Below are 7,233 nucleotides of genomic sequence, written 5' to 3'. Positions count from 1 at the left end.
GCCCTGAACATTGTGCTTTCCATTTATTACAGTTTTTCTCGATTGTTTACACACATTTTCTGAAAGCATGCCTCATATTCTCAGAACTCTACACACAAATCAAAAAACACACACACAATGGGCAAAACCCCTCAATTCTCCAGCAAAATGAAACTTTACATTCAAAACAATGTTATTTCTTATCAAAATGGTATTTTGCTTTCAAATGACACACACAAACCATCATATGAATAGACATTTATAAGAACCAGTTGAACACTGATGTGCTCAATGTAAAACACTATGATGAATGGAAAACACTTCTTCTCCATTCATCATAATGACTTAGGCCTTCTTTTGGTTCAGTGTTGCCATTACTACAGACAGTACATACATAAGTGTGTTGTAAAATATTTGAGAATATTGTTTTTATACTCAGAACAGACAAATACACGGTATCAAATATATTTTATTTTTCCCACAAAAACAATCCAGTGTACATCCCATTCCCAACCAACACAAAGTTGCACATACAGTGGTCTACATACAAAACAGAAGAATTGAATGTATACAGTTACAGTAAAAAAAATATATATATATATATGCTGCATCCTCTCTTCTGTTGCGGTCTGGCCACAGCACCTCATCCACATCACAAGCAATGTTTTCCCTGGCCAAGCAGCGGGGGAAATATCGCCTAGCATGGCGATTCCAGCCATGAAAAGCATCAGCTGCTATATCTCCACATGCGTCTTCCATAGCTTGGAGAAGAGGTATACGCGTTTGTGGATTTCGGTCATACACTTTCCATCTCCAGGCAGAAAAAAATTCCTCAATAGGATTGAGGACTGGAGAATATGGAGGGAGATAAACAACTAAAAAGCGTGGCTGGGCAGTGAACCAGTTACGAACCAGAGCAGCCCTGTGGAAACTTACCTTGTCCCAAATGACAACGTACCTGAGCTGCTCTGGGCCATCTACCTGATCTGGTGGAATGAGTGTGTTGTGTAGGGTGTCCAGGAATGTGATCAGATGGGCGGTGTTGTAGGGGCCAAGGGTAGCATGGTGATGGATGACGCCGTGGTGGGTAATCGCTGCACACATTGTGATGTTCCCTCCGCGCTGGCAAGGGACTTGAACAATGGCACGCTGGCCGATGATATTCCTTCCCCTCTTTCGTCTTTTTGTGAGGTTGAATCCAACCTCATCAATGAAGATGAACTGGTGCTCCACTGCAGCCACCTCTAGCTCAAGGACTCTCTGAAACACACATGACAATATCAGAAATAGACATGGAGTGGTCACTATTGTGAAGCACAATCATTATGATTACAATACTGAAATATGTATAATTTATAGTGTTGAGAGTATGCATCAATTGTGGGATTGTATAGGACTCACTTGCACATAGTTATATCGCAATTCTTTGACTCTTTCTGAATTGCATTCAAATGGCACCCTGTAGACCTGCTTCATCCTGAGATTATTTCTGCGCCAGACACAGTCCAGTGTTGATAAGCTTACCCTATCAATATTTTGAAATATCTCATTGTTTTCTATTATTTTTCTTTGTATTTGCCGTAATGTTATGGCGTTATTTTCTAGGACCATGTTCATGATTTCAGTTTCCTGTTCAGGAGACAGAACACGTTCCCGACCACCTTGTGTTGGTAATCTTTCAGCTCTGCCGAACAAATAGTAAAATACTGTAAATAAAAGTAGGAATACAGTTCCCAAATACTTGAAACATACTTTATTTTTACAGTCCTACAGAACAGTCCACAGGCAATACTGTACTACTGTACTCATTGAGTACTGTATTGATATGCAGTACTGCAATTTTCTAGTGAGAGTAGATTTCTTACCTATTCTCATTTCGGAATATCCAGATGATGGATGCTACAGTGTAATCTAGAAAAAAAGAAACGCACACCTTTAAAGGCGAGGTGCTGGCTAGCGGAGTAGAACACTAGAAAATAAAGGAAAGCCGCACACTCTAAGAGCTCAGATGCAAAAATTTAATCACCAACGTTTCGACAGCAAAGCTGTCTTCATCAGGGTATCATCAAACACTGCGAGATGAGTCATTTATATAGTGTCAAGAGACACACAGGTGTTTGTAATCATGGCCAAGTATGGCCTAATATCATTGGTTAACTCAAATATTTAAAAAAATGGCATACAAAGAACATACAAAAAGACAAACAAATGGATAGCATACGATCATAGTATTTGTAGTCTAAAATGTATCTAACAAACAATTACAATGGCAAAATCACAATTATCACAAGAATGGCTTCAGATCAAAGTCTATGTTGAGACCGAGGGGAGCAAGGGTCTTTAAATTAAAGATCCAGGCAGCCTCTCGTTTCAACAATAAATTATCAAGGTCACCCCCTCTCCTCGGGAGGGTGACATGTTCAATACCAATATAACGCAGAGACGAAATCGGATGGTTTGCTTCCAAAAAGTGGGCCGCAACTGGGTAAGTTAAGTTTTTGCACCTAATGGTGCTACGATGCTCTGAGATACGTACTTTTAATTCACGCTTTGTTTTACCCACATAATTTTTACCACAAGGACAAGTTATAAGATAAATAACTGCCTTAGTGGAACACGTAATAACACCTTTAATTGGGATAGATTTCCCTGTTTGGGGGTGTTTGAAGGATCTACATTTATAAGTGCCATTACATTGAGCACAGCCATTACACTTGTAATTTCCATCCAGTATGGGCGCAAATAGACGTTGTTCAGGAATATCTTGGGGTGGTAAATCAGAGTGTACCAATTGGTCTCTGAGATTTCTTCCCCGCGAGAATACGACAAGGGGAAGATCAGAAAACACATTACCGAGACTATCATCATATTTCAGAATGTGCCAATGTTTGTGAACGATTCCTTTAATTTGTTCAGAGCACTTTGAATAGCGGGTAGTGAGAACGCAAGAATGCGTCTTTTTGCGAGACTGACCTTGAAAAAGGTCTTGTGATAATTGTGATTTTGCCATTGTAATTGTTTGTTAGATACATTTTAGACTACAAATACTATGATCGTATGCTATCCATTTGTTTGTCTTTTTGTATGTTCTTTGTATGCCATTTTTTTTAAATATTTGAGTTAACCAATGATATTAGGCCAAACTTGGCCATGATTACAAACACCTGTGGGTCTCTTGACACTATATAAATGACTCATCTCGCAGTGTTTGATGATACCCTGATGAAGACAGCTTTGCTGTCGAAACGTTGGTGATTAAATTTTTGCATCTGAGCTCTTAGAGTGTGCGGCTTTCCTTTATTTTCTAGGATGCTACAGTGTACCTGCTCAAATTTGGCTGTACTCTTTGCCCAGCCTCCCTCATTGTTAGACCATGGTTGACCACATGATCAACCAAAGTGGCTCGGATCTCATCAGAGATTACGGTCCTTGGCCTTCCTCGTCCTCGTCCTTGTCCTTGTCCTCCCCGTCCTCCTCCTCTTACTCTCACTCCTCTGGCTCTGCCTCTGTTTCCAATGTTGGCATCCATTGCTCCAAAACAGAAGAGCTCACTTGTTGCCCTTTTATGCTAAAGCTCTGATTGCTAATTGTATAACTGTGTGACGGGTGTTTGCCCATGTCATGAGTCAGTGTGCATATTTGAATGGCAGTGTGTTCATTGTGAAAACAAGAGATTTTCTGCATGAAAATTGTGCCAAATGCAAAGAATTGTGTGTAGTGTTTTGAAAAAAGTGTGTTTTAGAACTGCAATTTGAGTGTAAAGCAGGAATTGTGCTTGTAGTTTAGCTCTAGCTTTGGTTCAGGGGGTTGGTGCATGAGTTACATGCTGTGGTCATTGTGTCTCAAGTACCAGTATTTGTGTGTAAACAATTGAGAAAAACTGTTACAGTACTGACTGCTCAATAGATTTTGACTGGTTGCAGGTTCATATCAACAAAGAACAAGAATTAGAGTATCACAGAGACAGAGGACAAGTTTGTGAGATGCAGGGTACAGTACTGTAAAAATAGGGGTACAAGGAGGAGGAAGAACAAAAACAAAATCGCAAAGAGCAAAGCAAAGTAGTAATTTCTTATCAATTTTGAGCTACTATGATAGAACATGTTCTCATTTACATTACATTTAAGTCATTTAGCAGACGCTCTTATCCAGAGCGACTTACAAATTGGTGGATTCACCTTATGATATCTAGTGGAACAACCACTTTACAATAGTGCATCTAAATCTTTTAAGGACGGGGGGTCGGGGGGTTAGAAGGATTACTTTATCCTATCCTAGGTATTCCTTAAAGAGGTGGGGTTTCAGGTGTCTCCGGAAGGTGGTGATTGACTCCGCTGTCCTGGCGTCGTGAGGGAGCTTGTTCCACCATTGGGGTGCCAGAGCAGCGAATAGTTTTGACTGGGCTGAGCGGGAACTGTGCTTCCTCAGAGGTAGGGAGGCGAGCAGGCCAGAGGTGGATGAACGCAGTGCCCTTGTTTGGGTGTAGGGCCTGATCAGAGCCCGAAGGTACGGAGGTGCCGTTCCCCTCACAGCTCCATAGGCAAGCACCATGGTCTTGTAGTGGATGCGAGCTTCAACAGGAAGCCAGTGGAGAGAGCGGAGGAGCGGGGTGACGTGAGAGAACTTGGGAAGGTTGAACACCAGACGGGCTGCGGCGTTCTGGATGAGTTGTAGGTGTTTAATGGCACAGGCAGGGAGCCCAGCCAACAGTGAGTTGCAGTAATCCAGACGGGAGATGACAAGTGCCTGGATTAGGACCTGCACCGCTTCCTGTGTGAGGCAGGGTCGTACTCTGCGAATGTTGTAGAGCATGAACCTACAGGATCGGGTCATCGCCTTGATGTTAGTAGAGAACGACAGGGTGTTGTCCAGGGTCACGCCAAGGTTCTTAGCACTCTGGGAGGAGGACACAATGGAGTTGTCAACCGTGATGGCGAGATCATGGAACGGGCAGTCCTTCCCCGGGAGGAAGAGCAGCTCCGTCTTGCCGAGGTTCAGCTTGAGGTGGTGATCCGTCATCCACACTGATATGTCTGCCAGACATGCAGAGATGCGATTCGCCACCTGGTTATCAGAAGGGGGAAAGGAGAAGATTAATTGTGTGTCGTCTGCATAGCAATGATAGGAGAGACCATGTGAGGATATGACAGAGCCAAGTGACTTGGTGTATAGCGAGAATAGGAGAGGGCCTAGAACAGAGCCCTGGGGGACACCAGTGGTGAGAGCACGTGGTGCGGAGACAGATTCTCGCCACGCCACCTGGTAGGAGCGACCTGTCAGGTAGGACGCAATCCAAGCGTGGGCCGCGCCGGAGATGCCCAACTCGGAGAGGGTGGAGAGGAGGATCTGATGGTTCACCGTATCAAAGGCAGCAGATAGGTCTAGGAGGATGAGAGCAGAGGAGAGAGAGTTAGCTTTAGCAGTGCGGAGAGCCTCCGTGACACAGAGAAGAGCAGTCTCAGTTGAATGACCAGTCTTGAAACCTGACTGATTTGGGTCAAGAAGGTCATTCTGAGAGAGATAGCAGGAGAGCTGGCCAAGGACGGCACGTTCAAGAGTTTTGGAGTGAAAAGAAAGAAGGGATACTGGTCTGTAGTTGTTGACTTCGGAGGGATCGAGTGTAGGTTTTTTCAGAAGGGGTGCAACTCTCGCTCTCTTGAAGACGGAAGGGACATAGCCAGCGGTCAAGGATGAGTTGATGAGCGAGGTGAGGTAAGGGAGAAGGTCTCCGGAAATGGTCTGGAGAAGAGAGGAGGGGATAGGGTCAAGCGGGCAGGTTGTTGGGCGGCCGGCCGTCACAAGACGCGAGATTTCATCTGGAGAGAGAGGGGAGAAAGAGGTCAAAGCACAGGGTAGGGCAGTGTGAGCAGGACCAGCGGTGTCGTTTGACTTAGCAAACGAGGATCGGATGTCGTCAACCTTCTTTTCAAAATGGTTGACGAAGTCATCCGCAGAGATGGAGGAGGGGGGGAGGGGGAGGAGGATTCAGGAGGGAGGAGAAGGTGGCAAAGAGCTTCCTAGGGTTAGAGGCAGATGCTTGGAATTTAGAGTGGTAGAAAGTGGCTTTAGCAGCAGAGACAGAAGAGGAAAATGTAGAGAGGAGGGAGTGAAAGGACGCCAGGTCCGCAGGGAGGCGAGTTTTCCCTAATTTCCGCTCGGCTGCCCGGAGCCCTGTTCTGTGAGCTCGCAATGAGTCGTCAAGCCACGGAGCAGGAGGGGAGGACCGAGCCGGCCTGGAGGATAGGGGACATAGAGAATCAAAGGATGCAGAGAGGGAGGAGAGGAGGGTTGAGGAGGCAGAATCAGGGGATAGGTTGGAGAAGGTTTGAGCAGAGGGAAGAGATAATAGCATGGAAGAGGAGAGAGTAGCGGGAGAGAGAGAGCGAAGGTTGGGACGGCGCAATACCATCCGAGTAGGGGCAGAGTGAGAAGTGTTGGATGAGAGCGAGAGGGAAAAGGATACAAGGTAGTGGTCAGAGACTTGGAGGGGAGTTGCAATGAGATTAGTGGACGAACAGCATCTAGTAAAGATGAGGTCAAGCGTATTGCCTGCCTTGTGAGTAGGGGGGGAAGGTGAGAGGGTGAGGTCAAAAGAGGAGAGGAGTGGAAAGAAGGAGGCAGAGAGGAATGAGTCAAAGGTAGACGTGGGGAGGTTAAAGTCACCCAGAACTGTGAGAGGTGAGCCATCCTCAGGAAAGGAACTTATCAAGACGTCAAGCTCATTGATGAACTCTCCAAGGGAACCTGGAGGGCGATAAATGATAAGGATGTTAAGCTTGAAAGGGCTGGTAACTGTGACAGCATGGAATTCAAATGAGGAGATAGACAGATGGGTCAGGGGAGAAAGAGAGAATGTCCACTTGGGAGAGATGAGGATTCCAGTGCCACCACCCCGCTGGCCAGATGCTCTCGGTGTATGCGAGAACACGTGGGCAGACGAGGAGAGAGCAGTAGGAGTAGCAGTGTTATCTGTGATAATCCATGTTTCCGTCAGTGCCAAGAAGTCGAGGTGCTGGAGGGTAGCATAGGCTGAGATGAACTCTGCCTTGTTGGCCGCAGACCGGCAGTTCCAGAGGCTGCCGGAGACCTGGAACTCCACGTGGGTCGTGCGCGCTGGGACCACCAGGTTAGAGTGGCAGCGGCCACGCGGTGTGAAGCGTTTGTGTGGCCTGTGCAGAGGGGAGAGAACAGGGATAGACAGATACATAGTTGACAGGCTACAGAAGAGGCTACGCTACGTTCATCAAAAGACAA

The sequence above is a fragment of the Salmo salar genome, chromosome ssa10, assembly GCF_905237065.1.
Source record: "Salmo salar chromosome ssa10, Ssal_v3.1, whole genome shotgun sequence".
NCBI classification, from domain to species: domain Eukaryota; kingdom Metazoa; phylum Chordata; class Actinopteri; order Salmoniformes; family Salmonidae; genus Salmo; species Salmo salar.
This window is presented reverse-complemented; position numbering follows the sequence as displayed.